At 35.1% G+C, this 14,921-nt stretch overlaps 1 long non-coding RNA gene across 1 annotated transcript in view; it reads right to left on the bottom strand.

The window, feature by feature from the left end:
• Positions 1-14,921, bottom strand: part of LOC130708446 (uncharacterized) — a 1,343,207-nt gene that overhangs the window by 88,069 nt on the left and 1,240,217 nt on the right. The gene's annotated exons all lie outside the window — the stretch shown is intronic.

The raw sequence follows: 14,921 nt of genomic DNA, 5'->3' as shown, positions 1-14,921 counted from the left end.
ACACTCATCAAGAAAAAGAGGGAGAGGACTCAAGTCAATAAAATTAGAAATGAAGAAGGAGAAGTTACAACAGACACCGCAGAAATACAAAGCATCCTAAGAGACTACTACAAGCAACTCTATGCCAATAAAATGGACAATCTGGAAGAAATGGACAAATTCTTAGAAAGGTATAGTCTTCCAAGACTGAACCAGGAAGAAAGAGAAAATATGAACAGACCAATCACAAGTAATGAAATTGAAACTGTGATTAAAAATCTTCCAACAAACAAAAGTCCAGGACCAGGTGGCTTCACAGGTGAATTCTATCAAACACTTAGAGAAGAGCTAACACCCATCCTTCTCAAACTCTTCCAAAAAATTGCAGAGGAAGGAACACTCCCAAACTCATTCTATGAGGCCACCATCACCCTGATACCAAAACCAAACAAAGATACTACAAAAAAGGAAAATTACAGACCAATATCACTGATGAATATAGATGCAAAAATCCTCAACAAAATACTAGCAAACAGAATCCAACAACACATGAAAAGGATCATACACCATGATCAAGTGGGATTTATCACAGAGATGCAAGGATTCTTCAATATATGGAAATCAAACAATGTGATATACCACCTTAACAAATTGAAGAATAAAAACCATATGATCATCTCAATAGATGCAGAAAAAGCTTTTGACAAAATTCAACACCAATTTATGATAAAAACTCTCCAGCAGGTGGGCATAGAGGGAACCTACCTCAACATAATAAAGGCCATCTATGACAAACCCACAGCAAACATCATTGTCAATGGTGAAAAACTGAAAGCATTACCTCTAAGATCAGGAACAAGACAAGGATGTCCACACTCACCACTATTATTCAACATAGTTGTGGAAGTCCTAGCCACGGCAATCAGAGAAGAAAAAGAAACAAAAGGAATACAAATTGGAAAAGAAGAAGTAAAACTGCTACTGTTTGTAGATGACATGATACCATACATAGAGAATCCTAAAGATGCCACCAGAAAACTACTAGAGCTAAGCAATTAATTTGGTAAAGTTGCAGGATACAAAATTAATGCACAGAAATATCTTGCATTTCTATACACTAATGATGAAAATCTGAAAGAGAAATTAAGGAAATACTCCCGTTTACCACTGCAACAAAAAGAATAAAATACCTAGGCATAAACCTACCTAGGGAGACAAAAGACCTGTATGCAGAAAACTATAAGACACTGATGAAAGAAATTAAAGATGATACAAACAGTTGGAGAGATATACCATGTTCTTGGATTGGAAGAATCAATATTGTAAAAATGACTCTATTACCCAAAGCAATCTACAGATTCAATGCAATCCCTATCAAGTTACCAATGGCCTTTTTGACAGAACTGGAACAAAAAAATCTTAAAATTTGTATGGAGACACAGAAGACCCTGAATAGCCAAAGCAGTCTTGAGGGAGAAAAACGGAGCTGGAGGAATCAGGCTCCCAGACTTCAGACTATACTGCAAAGCGAAAGTAATCAAGATAATATGGTACTAGCACAAAAACAGAAATATAGATCAATGGAACAGGATAGAAAGCCCAGAGATAAACGCATGCACCTATGGTCAACTAATCTATGACAAAGGAGGCAAGGATATACAATGGAGAAAAGACAGTCTCTTCAATAAGTAGTGCTGGGAAAACTGGACAGCTACATGTAAAAGAATGAAATTAGAACACTCCCTAACACCATACACAAAAATAAACTCAAAATGGATTAGAGACCTAAATGTAAGACTGGACACTATAAAACTCTTAGAGGAAAACATAGGAAGAACACTCTTTGACATAAATCACAGCAAGATCTTTTTTGATCCATCTCCTAGAGTAATTGAAATAAAAACAAAAATAAACAAATGGGACCTAATGAAGCTTAAAAGTTTTTGCACAGCAAAGGAAACTACAAACAAGATGAAAAGACAACCCTCAGAATGGGAGAAAATATTTGCAAATGAATCAATGGACAAAGGATTAATCTCCAAAATATATAAACAGCTCATGCAGCTCAATATTAAAGAAACAAACAACCCAATCCAAAAATGGGCAGAAGACCTAAATAGACATTTCTCCAAAGAAGACATACAGATGTCCAGGAAGCAAATGAAAAGCTGCTCAACATCACTAATTATTAGAGAAATGCAAATCAAAACTACAATGAGGTATCACCTCACCTCAGTGAGAATGGGCATCATTAGAAAATCTACAAACAACAAATGCTGGAGTGGGTGTGGAGAAAAGGGAACCCTCTTGCACTGTTGGTGGGAATGTAAATTGATACAGCCACTACGGAGAATAGTATGGAAGTTCCTTAAAAAACTAAAATTAGTATTACTATATGACCCAGCAATCCCACTACCTGTCATACACCCAGAGAAATCCATAATTCAAAAAGACACATGCACCCTAATGTTCATTGCATTACTATTTACAATAGCCAGGACATGGAAGCAACCTTAATGCCCATCGACAGATGAATGGATAAAGAAGATGTGGTACATATATACAATGGAATATTACTCAGTCATATAAAGGGATGAAATTGGGTAATTTTTAGAGACGTGGATGGATCTAGAGACTGTCATACAGAGTGAAATAAGTCAGAAAGAGAAAAACAAATACCGTAGATTAACACATATATGTGGAACCTAGAAAAATGGTACAGATGAACAGGTTTGCAGGGCAGAAATTGAGACACACATGCAGAGAATAAATGTATGGACACCAAGGGGGGAAAGTGGTACAGGAGTGGTGGTGTGATGATTTGGGAGATTGGGATTGACATGTATACACTAATATGTATTAAATGGATAACTAATAAGAACCTGCTGTATAAAAAAATAAATTAAATTAAATTAAAAAATAAAACAATCATAAGGCAATTTGCTTATAGTATTTAAGATGGTTAGCGAGAAAACATACCTAGTTATTCTATAATAACAAGATACACTGTAAAGATGGCAGACAACTAGACTGAACTAGAACTAGTCAATGAGAAGTACAGAAGTAAGGGTACTTTTTGTTATTTTGGAAATTTTGTGGGACTGCATCAAACTGCTCTTTCATATTCACCTATGGTTTCTGTTCTATATTTACAGAACTGGTCACTTTGAATCTTATGCTCATCTTTGTTTTTTTAGAAAACTATGTTAATTAAATCTCACTTTTGATTGAACACTAATCTAATATGTCTCAATTGTTTATGCATTAAGAAATAGGGTTTACTAAAGATAGAACTTACGTCTAGTTATAAAATTGTATTATGCTAATCATGGGCTTATCAGTAATCATTAAGAAAGAAACTGTTGTCATGGATCCAGTAGACCATGTTCACTTGTAAGAGATATGTCCTAAGAACTTTCCTAAATCCCTAATTTTTGTGATTACAAGAAAAAATTCATCCATAGGGTTCTGTTTTCCTATTTTTATATATTAGTTTATACTAACAATAATAATGAAAAGAAAAATGATACAGTGTAACATATGGATTGGAACTGAGATTTTAATGGAAACAGAAGAGTGCAAAGCTGGAAGTACATATTCACGTATACTTAGTACAGGGTACCTAACAGAATCCCAAAGTGAATCATAGATACAGGGATCATTCACACGGTCTCAGATGCAAAGTGCGAATGCTGTCGTCAATGATAACACAAGCAAAGGAACAAACATTAGCTACTTCATTGCCCTTGTTTGTGATCATCTACTAAACATAAAATTCAATTATTCTTTCAACTTGAAGATTCAGTTTAATTTTCCTATGAGGAATACTTGTAAACAGTTTAAAAGACAGATAGTACAAAAGATCTTATAGCAATCACATCTGGTCCCACTTTTTCCACTTCCCAGTTGGGCTCAAGGCGCCAACTCCTTTCAGTTCTTTTAGCTACTGCTTCCATGTTTTAAAAGTAATTAATGCAATTCAACCATTCAGTAAATAGTTACTGTCTCCAATGTGCCAGGCACTGTTCTAGGCACTTGGGACAAATGAGCAAACAAAGAAAGACACCTGCCATCATGGAGCTTGTAATCTAAAGGGGAGGGGCACAAAAATAGATTTGATAAATTACTAGAACATAGTAACTTATACAGTGTAATAGAGAATAACTGCTATGGAAAAGGAAAAAGAATAGGGCAAGATGGGTGGAAAGTCCTGAAGGGAAAAGTAGTCAGCAATTTTGAATAAAGTGATCAGGGTAACCTTTCAAAGAATGCGACATTTGAGCAAAGACTTGACAGAGAGGGAGTTGCCATATGGATGTTTCCTTAGAGTTCCTGTACTCTATGCATTTGCTACTTTTATTCTCTGTTTTTCCTATTTTAGACATTCCTGAAATATCTGTCGATCCTTGAAGATTCATTTGGATTTAACAGTAAGGGATTTAAAGCATTTTATATGCTCTGTGTACATGGGTAGTGCTTGTTGATTGGTAGAATTCATTTTAGGGTGATAAAGCAACAAATCATCCTTTCTATTGGAAAGCCCCAAATATTAGTATCTTACTTATTTTCTCTAGGAGGGGTCAGTTTCTCTAGAGAAAAAACTCTCTCTCTCTCTGTATATATATAGTTCCTGGTCTTGGAGCATAAGTATGGCTGCTGGCCTTGTAATGGATTAGGGAATAAAGCTGAGGGTCTTACTATTCACTTAGAGAATTTTATTTAATTTTCATCCTTCAATATTCTTGGTGTTTTGCATTCAGGAACTTCCTCAATAATTTCTCCTTGAGAGAAGGAGATAATCCACTGGTTCTTGTAGATCTGAGTTGGGGTTGTCACTGGCTACCTGGAAAAGGACGGTATATCCTAGGAGTCTAAGTGTGCCTTCAATAGATTTGTCCACTAGTTCTCTTATTTTCAAGCCCATCTTTTACTCTCACCTTCCAGGGTCCCTGGTCTCTTAAATTCCTAAACCTTTCTGGGAATCTGTTGGAAAATCACCTTGCTTCTTAACTTTACCCTTTCTCTCTGCATATTTTAGCATTTTCTGTTTCACTAATTCAGTTAACATATCTCAGACCAAGTTCCATTTTCCAAAACTGCGTTTATATCTTGTCCAGCTGCAGTTTCATTTTCTATTCTGTCATTATAGATATTTACATTTTTAATTCTTTTTTAGTACTATTGGTAGAGTTCCTGAGGGCACAGCAATAGATATGAAGTCAATCAACCATGTTTAACCAGAAGTCAGTACAATTCAGTTAAATAAATATTTATCTGGGCTCTATCTAGTGAGAGGCACTGTGCAAGGTGTTATTGGGAACACACAAATTATTAGAATGATTTCTAGGCTGCAAAGGCTCAAAAGTTTGTGTGGGAGATAGATACAACCTTATACAGCCCTAACTCAAACCAGATTGATAAATACCATACGCTGAGTTGAACAGTGCCCTCCAAAAATGCACATCCCCCAAGAACCCCAGAACACAGCCTTATTTGGAAATAGGTCTTTGCAATTGTAGTCAAGTTAAGATGAGGTTATATTGGATTAGGAACTCCTGGGGCCACTAGAAGCTGAAACAGGCAAGGAAGGAGTCTTCTCTAGAGGAAACATGGCCATGCTGAGACCTTGATTTCAGATTTCTAGCTTCCAGCATTTGAGAGAATAAGTTTCCTTTGTTTTAAGACACCAAGTTTGTGGTACTCTGTTATGGCAGCTCTAGGAAATCGGAACATGTTATAATACCAGTACAAAGTGTAATAGGAGAACACAAGCAGAACACAGCTCACCACATGTAACATAGGAGAGACGAGAACCTCTGCATTTACCTTTGATCAAGTGGAAATTCTACAAGTGAAAATGTGTTTGACATTATTAAATTATATGAAGCTCTTGATTATTTGACTGCTTTTTCAGTGACAATTGCTAAACTGAAGATTTTTTACCACATTTACACATTTACACTTTAAAAATCACATCTTTTCTCAAAAATAATACCTTCTGAATATATTTGAGAAAATAAAAGCACACACAGTTAACATCATGTAGTCATTATTTCTGAAAGAAAGTTGAATTGTGATTACAAGGCATTCTTGGCTCATGAATTTCTTTTCTATCAATAGTCATGCCCTCATTACATTTAGGCTGGCTTTATAACTTCATTAACATTGAGAATAACTTTTAAAGAAATATTCTCTTCTATTATTATAATTCAAGTTGTTACCAAGATTATCTCAGATAAAGCAAGAGTAATACCTTTTGGCATATATATTTGAATGTCTTGGAAGTGGAGATGAATGTTTAAAAAATTGAAGTCTAGAAAGAGATAAATCTTGTTTGACAAATTCTAAAGACATCTGAAGAAAGTGAGAAGTGCTGGTGATGTTAAGATTCAAATTGTTAACATTTGTTCAGCAATTATGTATGAATTAACCAACCAATCGTTATAGAATTGATGCTCCTAAGACATTTCCAGTAAGCTTTGCAATCTAATTTTTAAAAGTTAACCAAAATCTTTAGGGAAGCTGAACCGGTGAAACAAGCTATGGCTGTAAATGCACTGCAGTTATCTGAAAATTGTTTAGATAGAGAGGAAAAAGACTTCATTCATCATTTGTAAGATCAAACATTTCCACTTGAGTAACTCACAATATATAATAAAATAGTTTGGTCCAGTTTCTCTCTTGGAGGCCAAGCTCATACTAGTAATGCTTTTTTTCAAGCTTAAAAAGTGAAGAGTCTTTATTTTCTTCTAAAATCCTATAGCCTCATCCAAAACGAAATTGTAGCTTGCCTCCAGGCCTATGCCTCCTCCTGTATTCCCTTTATTGATAAACTGAAGCATGCAATTGTCAAGAGAGAAAACTGAGTCTTCCTAAGCTATCATTCAGCTCTAACATCCAATCAGTTGCTGAGTTCTTAAACCACTAATCTCATGTCTTGGCCTCTTTTCTATTCTCTCCACCACTGCTCCAGGTAGGATCCCATTACGTCTTGACTAAATTACCCTAGTGGTCTCCCAGGTGGTTTCTCCTAGACCATTTTCTACACCATTCCCAGAATGATCATTCTGAATTACAAATCTGGTCAACTTAATCCTTGCTTAAAATCCTTCAATGCTCCCTGTAATTTTCAGAATAAAATTCATACTCCTTAGCTTAGCACAAAAAGCCCTTTATGATCTTTCATACTAATAGTTCAGCATGATTTCTCAAGACTTCATCACATTGTTTGCTCTAGCTGCACTAAACCATCAGATCAAAACCTTGGGGCACATTCTGTTCATCTCCACCATGCCCTTGCCCATATTCTCCTCTTAAAGTGGGGCTACCCCTCCCCACCATTTATGATAAGCTGATGATACGTTATCCTGCAAAACTCCTTTCAAATGCCCCCTCCTTGGTGGGTTTGTCAACCATTAAGTTGTAGTATAGGCAAGTAACCAGCTTAATATTTGAGCTTTCAGCCTGGAAACAAATAAAGAAAATAGGGCATTTATAACTATGGTATTTTTAAGTAAGTTTTACTCTTATCGTATGTAATCTAATTTGTGATAGACTATTTTTTAATGCAATCCCTAATGCATAATAGCTAAGAACAGTGTTTAAGAGCATGGCCTCTGGAATTAGTCATCCTGTGTTCAAATCCTGGCACTATCATTTGCTAGCTGTGTGATTTTGGGCAAATACTCCTCTAAGCATCAAATTGCAACAAAGTAATACCACTGACTGATGGCACAGAGCTCATATTTATTTGCAGATCGTTCATGATTTCATCATACAAATCCTAGAACTGTATTTTATTTTATTTTTTATTTTTTAACTTCCTTATTGGAGTATAATTGCTTTACAATGGTGTGTTAGTTTCCGCTTTATAACAAAGTGAATCAGTTATACATATACATATATACCCATATCTCTTCCCTCTTGCGTCTCCCTCCCTCCCACCCTCCCTATCCCACCCCTCTAGGTGGTCACAAAGCACTGAGTTGATCTCCCTGTGCTATGCGGCTGCTTCCCACTGGCTATCTATTTTACATTTGGTAGTGTATATATGTCCATGCCACTGTCTCACTTCGCCCCAGCTTACCCTTCCCCCTGCCCATATCCTCAAGTCCATTCTCTAGTAGGACTGCATCTTTATTCCCGTCTTGTCCTAGAACTGTATTTTAAAAGGAATAGGTTTATAGGTACTTATAATCAGTCTAGATCCTAAATGATGTGAATGGAAAGAATATTGCTGTAATATGTTAAATACCTGCTACAATAATCTTTGGACGGCCAAAATACTAATAGAACTCAGCATCGTCTAATGTTATGTTGCTTACTGAAGCACTATTCCTTGAGAATAAATCATTGGAAAGAGAAGCAAGAGATGGACTTTGTGGTGAGATATTCTTTTTGTAATTCCTCACCTGTTCTCACTAGGAATAGAGCCAATCTACTAGAAACTGGTATTTGCTACCTAGGGTTGCTATTTACTGCCTCAGCTTTATCAACAGAGAGAATCCAAATAATGAATTCAGAGTAGTTTTATCTTCTATTTAACTGTACCCGATTAAAATACACATACAATTAGAAGTTTATTTTTGTAGATTAAAGTTATTAAAATGGATATTTTGATGCAATTTAAACATAATTTATTCTACAGAAGAAATAATATTTTTGTGTTGAATTTTCATCACATGAATTTATTTAAACTACAAAATTCTCAAACACTGTGAAGCATGCTGGGTTAATTAGCATTAGAGAGCAAAAATATCATTGCATGTTATTTACAGTAGAATCTTCAAGCTCTTTTGGCGAGATTCATGTTCTAGCACATTTTCCAGAAATAACATTTAATAGTGCTACATGATATAAGTGATATAAATTAAGCTGAATCATGAAATGAGGCACTTATTTTTCTTCTCAGCCTTTCTGAAGAGTAGAAGAGAAAGAAACAGTAATTTATTTGAAAGTCTTTGTTCTTTTTTTTAAAAATGAAAAATATTATTTTCACAAGAAGTTCATGTTTTTGAGAGGTAGCCCTAGGACAACTTGGTGCCCTGCTCTTGCCTGACCTGTAATTTTGTATCTCTGCTGTATCTTTTTCTGCTCACCCCAAACCCCATCCCAACACAAACACTTGAATTTACTTTCCTAAATGGTGTAGGTAAACTCTTAAGAAACTTGCTTTCAATGAAACAAAACAAAACAACTTATAGCAGAGTATCAGCTTTCAAGAGAATGTCACAAATCAACATTAGGTGGTAGGAATAAAGCAAAAGCTATCCAGCTGATAGAATCATCTACTTTACCTTATCTCATAGGTCCACATGCCTGCCTCTAAAATCAATACTTCTTGGGACTGACAAAGACTCCTTCCTCTTTGACCTAACTTTAATCAGGTTCCCCGAGCTCTCTGCTGGACAAGGTCTGACTTCGAGCTTCCCTCACTGTACCTCAAGAATCCAGTTTGGGCAAGAATACTGATGAGTCAGCTTAGTGAAAATTTCCTACCCTTGGTATTTGCCCATTCTAGATATCTGATTTGAATTCCTTATCCCCCAAACTCAAAATCTTATCACCCTGGCCTGCCTTTAGCAAGAAATCTATTGAGCACATGTAGCAAGAATCTCCCTTACCCCGGATATTTCCTCTTAGTAATTTTATATCCACTGATTCTTACCCTTCTCCGTAGTTATAAATCCCTGCTTGTCCTCATTGGGGTTGGAGTTTAGTCCCCTTTCTTTCCCTGACTACAAAACCTCACTGTAGTAGCTCCCTTTGAATAAAGTCTGCTTTACCATCTTTAACAAGTATCATGAATAATTTTTCTCTTTAACAAGTCCTCAGACCAAATATTTCCTCTTTTCTGGTCGCATAGAACCAGGACACATTTCTTTGAGGCTACAGAATTACAGAAAACTCTCTCAGTACATCAAAGAGGGCTTCTAAGAGAATACTACTCCACAACAGAGTAGAATCTTTGATACTTTATATTGTCTATGCTGTCATAAATTTTTTACATAGAATCTTTGAAGACAAAACATGGCACAAATTTATTCAGTTCATCTATCCTCTCATCTGTACTGCCATAATCTTACATAGTAAGTGATCAAAAATATTGATTGAATGAATTTCAGTTGTATATTTGTAAAGAGTAGAATTTTCCAACTTATTCTTGTTCTCCATTTGGGAATAGAGGTTTCTATTCTGAATTCAGCTCAATTTGAATATGTAATAATTTAAATAGGAATCTCTCTTCCTGAGATGGATCATAAGTTTCCCCCTTAGAATGGTGTGAAGATGCTTGTTTTTTGTTTTTGTTTTTTCTACCTAGGATTTAATTTAGAATCATGTTATGGGAGTTGGACACTTATCTGAGAACTTTCTCTACTATCCCAGCATTCTGCAAATTGATTGGGGAAATAAAACATTACCCTGAAAAGAAACTCTCATTCAGGATTCCCTATGGGTCTCATTTATTCCAAACTGGATATACCAAGGCAGCAACTTCATATAGGTGGTTACCGTTTTGGTTCTGCTGATGTTTGTGTAGTGGTGCCTGAAGAAAGAGTAAGAGGATAGAGAAACCATTTGAGGATTTAAAGACCAAGCATGGTGGGACACGCCATAGAGAGGGCAGGTTTCAAAATAGCATTACTACACACAGATGTACACCTTGCACTAGCGAGTCCTTATCTAGTTTCCATACCTCTCCTATCATCAAGTTGTACACTCTCATCATGAGGCCTTGTCTGTTGCTTCTCTCCTTGCTTCTTAACCTTTCTCCCTTCTCTGGCCTACATTACCTGCAAGTGAAATGTGCTGAAGGTAACTGATACACTGAGGGCCAACTTCCTTTAAAAGAAATCAGCAGACCTGACTTGACAACCATGTCTTTAGCAAAAAAAGGCAGACACACAAAAAATGCCCTAATTTGTAGTCTATTTAATGAATAGTTATTGCATGCCTACTATGTGTAAAGCATTTCACATATGGTATCACATTTAATGCTGGGTGGTAGAACCATGTTTGATATGTAAATGAATACTCCAAGGGAGTAAATAATCAGTAACCATAGCAAATAAACATTACTACCAGGATTCAAACTCTTGTCTATTTGAGTCAAAGTTTGCACAGGGCACAATAGGAAAATGCAAATGCCAGTAGGTAATTACTAGCATTTATGGCATGTTTTAGTTGCTTTCATTAAATTATCTCAAAACAACACTATGAAGTAGATATTTTCATTTCCAATTCCAAAGAGAAACTAAAGGTTCACATAGATTAAATAACTTGTGTGAGGTCACAAAGCCAGAAGGTGGTTGAGCAGGCACTTAATCCACGTCAGACACTTAATTGGTATGCTATGATGCTATGTGGCCATACAACAAGAGGTGTACAGAATTTCAGGAAAGGTCCGAATATTATGTACAGCTACCACCAAATTAAAAAGAAAATTGATAACAAACTGGACAAAATCACCAAAAGACTTCAGAAACAAGGCATTGTTCCAGTGTCTTTCTATCTGATTAGTTTGGGAAACTCTCTAATCCTGAATTACATTAACAAGATATTCCCAAAAACCTGTTGCAGAGAAAATAAGTAAAGGTTATTATCATTTTACTTAAGAAGAATTTAGAAGAAGAAAGCTCTTTCTTGCATGTGATTTTCTAAACTTACCCCATAATTAGCTGTGAAAATGAGATTAGAAACTCCTATCTCTGACAACCAAATCATTCCTTAATCTAAGCTGCAATCATTATAGAAATTTAAGGCTTGGAGATCCACCATTGTTTTAAACAGAATACAGAATCAAAACTCTCATTCTCCATTTGAAAAATCACTGAAACCAACTGACCTGTACTTTGCAAGAAATTGTGTTGACTGTATCCTTGGTAGATAAAAATAAAATGTATAAAGCAATTAATTAAACTATAATCAGTAAACAATAATCCTAACCTTGCACATGAACATTTTATCCCAGTGTCAATAATAGGTTTTAAGAGACATTATGAATTACAGATAAATGTAGTCAAATATATTGCAATTTTAATTTGCTAGCCCTGTTTATTCTCAACAAAGGAAGTATACATGTAATACCCTGAAAATGTGTTTTCTAATTAAACATTTCTTTTGTTTAATTAGTGCCTCATGTCACAAACATTAAATTTGACTTCATTTGAATCAAAAGATTCCATTTGATCCTTAAAAAAGCTAAATAAAATATGAAGGACCAGCTTTACTATACCCATTTAAAAACTGTAGAAACTGAGGATAAGAGAGTGTAAATAATCAATCTAGAATATTAGAGCACTTTAAATTGCAATTGGAGTCTAACTCCAAAACCATGGGGAATAAATGTGAATTAGATTAAAAAAAATCCAAATTAGAGAGGATTTTAGAAGTTGCTTAGTCAGCATAGAGATTGGTTTCTACATTGTATATGAGAAAAGAGAAGTAAGATCCTTTCAGTGTATAGAAGTTCTATGTTTGAGCACTTGGGGATGAGGGTAGAGCAAGAAAACTCTTCTGGGAGGTTATAACATTGTACCTGTAAAATAGGTCTTATACCTGGAAAGAAAGCATTAGTATAAATAGCAGGTACAGAAGAGGAAACCTGACCTCTGATTTTTCTCAGCGAAAGGTGGAGAGACTCTGCAGGATCAGTCTGCAATCTAGCCTTCTAGCTGCTTCTGCTTCAAGTTGTGTTCGAGAGAATCCTAAATCTAGCTGTTCAAAGCACAATGCAATCTTCTCGTCTCTCTTAAGGGGAGTGAAGGTAGGTACTTATGAATTGTAGCAATCAGGAAATAAATGTTTTGCTAGTAGCAGCACAGGCCTGGGATGTGTTTAGGTTACTTATCTCTGAAAGGGCCTTCAATAAAAATTCACTCAAACTGGTGGGTCAATCCATGGAGAAGAACAACAATGGACTATCAGCTGTTTAATCAATTCAAATGGTGTTCATGACACCATTGGAAGATTATCTCTATCTCTCTGATCCAAAATCTGTTAAGATTTGATTTTATGTGTTGATTTCTCTATGTGTGCAGGCACCCAAACATGCATGTGTGGAAACAAGATACCTATCAGTGTCTGTCTATAGACGTTTTCGTCGTACTCAGTAGTTTTGAATGTTCAAAATCTAGGCATCTTTTAGCTAGTTAAATGCATAGGAAGCTGTTTTACTCTAAGAAATAAGAGGAAAATAGTTTATTTCTCAATATTTCCTAGCTATTGTCAGTGCTAGCATAATTTTCACCATTATTTGTTTCTTTGAAGGTGGGAGAGATATCGGCATGTGCCTTATTAAGATAGTCTGAATATGGTAATTTTCATAATGAGATTTATTGTATATGCCTCCTGGAATAAAAAGAGGACTGCTCTATTCTAAAGCATTTAAATGGCTGTAGGATAGTTACATTCCATTATTTTTAATGGAACAAAATTTGTACTCTGTTCATTAGAATGCTGAATGAGTTGAAGAAACAAGCTCTGTTCTTATATCACTCATGTAATGAGGTAGTGTATAAAAAATTCAGTTTTGTGGTGTCACACACATGGATGGAATTTAAATGAATATAAATTAATAGCAAATACCCCATCAAAGAATACAGGTGATTTTTTTTTTTTTTCTGTTTTTGGTAGTTCATGATTTCATGGCACACAACTCAGCTCAACAAAATTTTATCAAATGTATGTAATGCTGCAGCTAACATTTGAAAGATTTAAAAGGCTTCCTATTTTTCACTCACTTCTCTCATGCCTGGTGCAGTGTTTTGTTTATGGTAGAAATGTAATGAATGCTTGTTCAATTAAAGCAAAAGAATTTAAGATGCAATGGGATTGAGCTACAATGTGACTGAACAATTTGTCCATAAACTCTGAACCAGCGTCAAAATGAATGGTTTGTATTTTCATTCTTATCCTGTTTTATTTACTTATTTCTAAGTATGTTTGAAATAACTGATGAGATACAGTAAGCACAAAGGACCATGACAATCTTCCATTTTGTTTCTATAGTTCTCCAGACACTAATCGCATTTATTAGGGTAATTTACTTTGTCAATTTCAGCTTCCTGATCTTTCCTTTTTGCTCATTCCAGCTCCCATGTAAATCTTACCACTAAATATTTATAATACAACTCATCTAGATTTTTTAAATTTATCTTTACTACTAAATTTTAGCAAAGGCCAGATAAACTTAAGTTGACTTTTAGAGTTTTGTTGATCTTACAACAAATTATTCTACAGTGAACATGATCTTTCCCTTTTTTTTCTTCTTTGCATTGCTTTTTAGCAGCAAAAGACATAGAAGCTGGACGTCACCAAGCTTGCCTAATTATAAGATATAGCTCCTGAAACTTCTTGTATCTTTACCCACAGTATTTTCTGCTTTTAGATATACAGCTAAATTAGAGTGGGAACTACAATTTATTGAATCTGTTGAATGCTACTATATCACAGTGGTTACATATATATTTCACAATATCTCTGTGAGGTAGATATTACTATCCTAGAAAATTAAACTATGTTAAATGTTGATACTTGTCTAGAATCACTAGATTAAAAAAGATGTAGAAATGGAATTTTAGGAGCTTCCCTATTCAATTCAAAAGTCTGTATTCTTTCTACCATACCAGATAATAACTTGAAATATAGTTTTGAAATAAGGCTGAATGGAAACCTGGTCTGGTGAAATCCATTTTTTGATCAGTATACTTGTGATTCCCCAAACACATTGATTTTGCTAACTTACAGGTAATACTAGATATATTTTACTTCCACCTTTTTGTAATCATAAACATATTTATTACTGTAGAATATTGCTTCCCAGTCCTCAGCTGTCTAAAAACAAGGGAAGGAAAAAAAAAATCTCTAAGAGCACCCTGAATTTGGGGTGGAATACTTATGTTATTTATTCTCCTTAAGATAATTTTCTGTATTATATTAAC

The sequence above is a fragment of the Balaenoptera acutorostrata genome, chromosome 6, assembly GCF_949987535.1.
Source record: "Balaenoptera acutorostrata chromosome 6, mBalAcu1.1, whole genome shotgun sequence".
NCBI lineage: Eukaryota > Metazoa > Chordata > Mammalia > Artiodactyla > Balaenopteridae > Balaenoptera > Balaenoptera acutorostrata.
The sequence above is the reverse complement of the archived record's forward strand: the minus strand, read 5'-3'. Positions and strand labels throughout refer to the sequence as shown.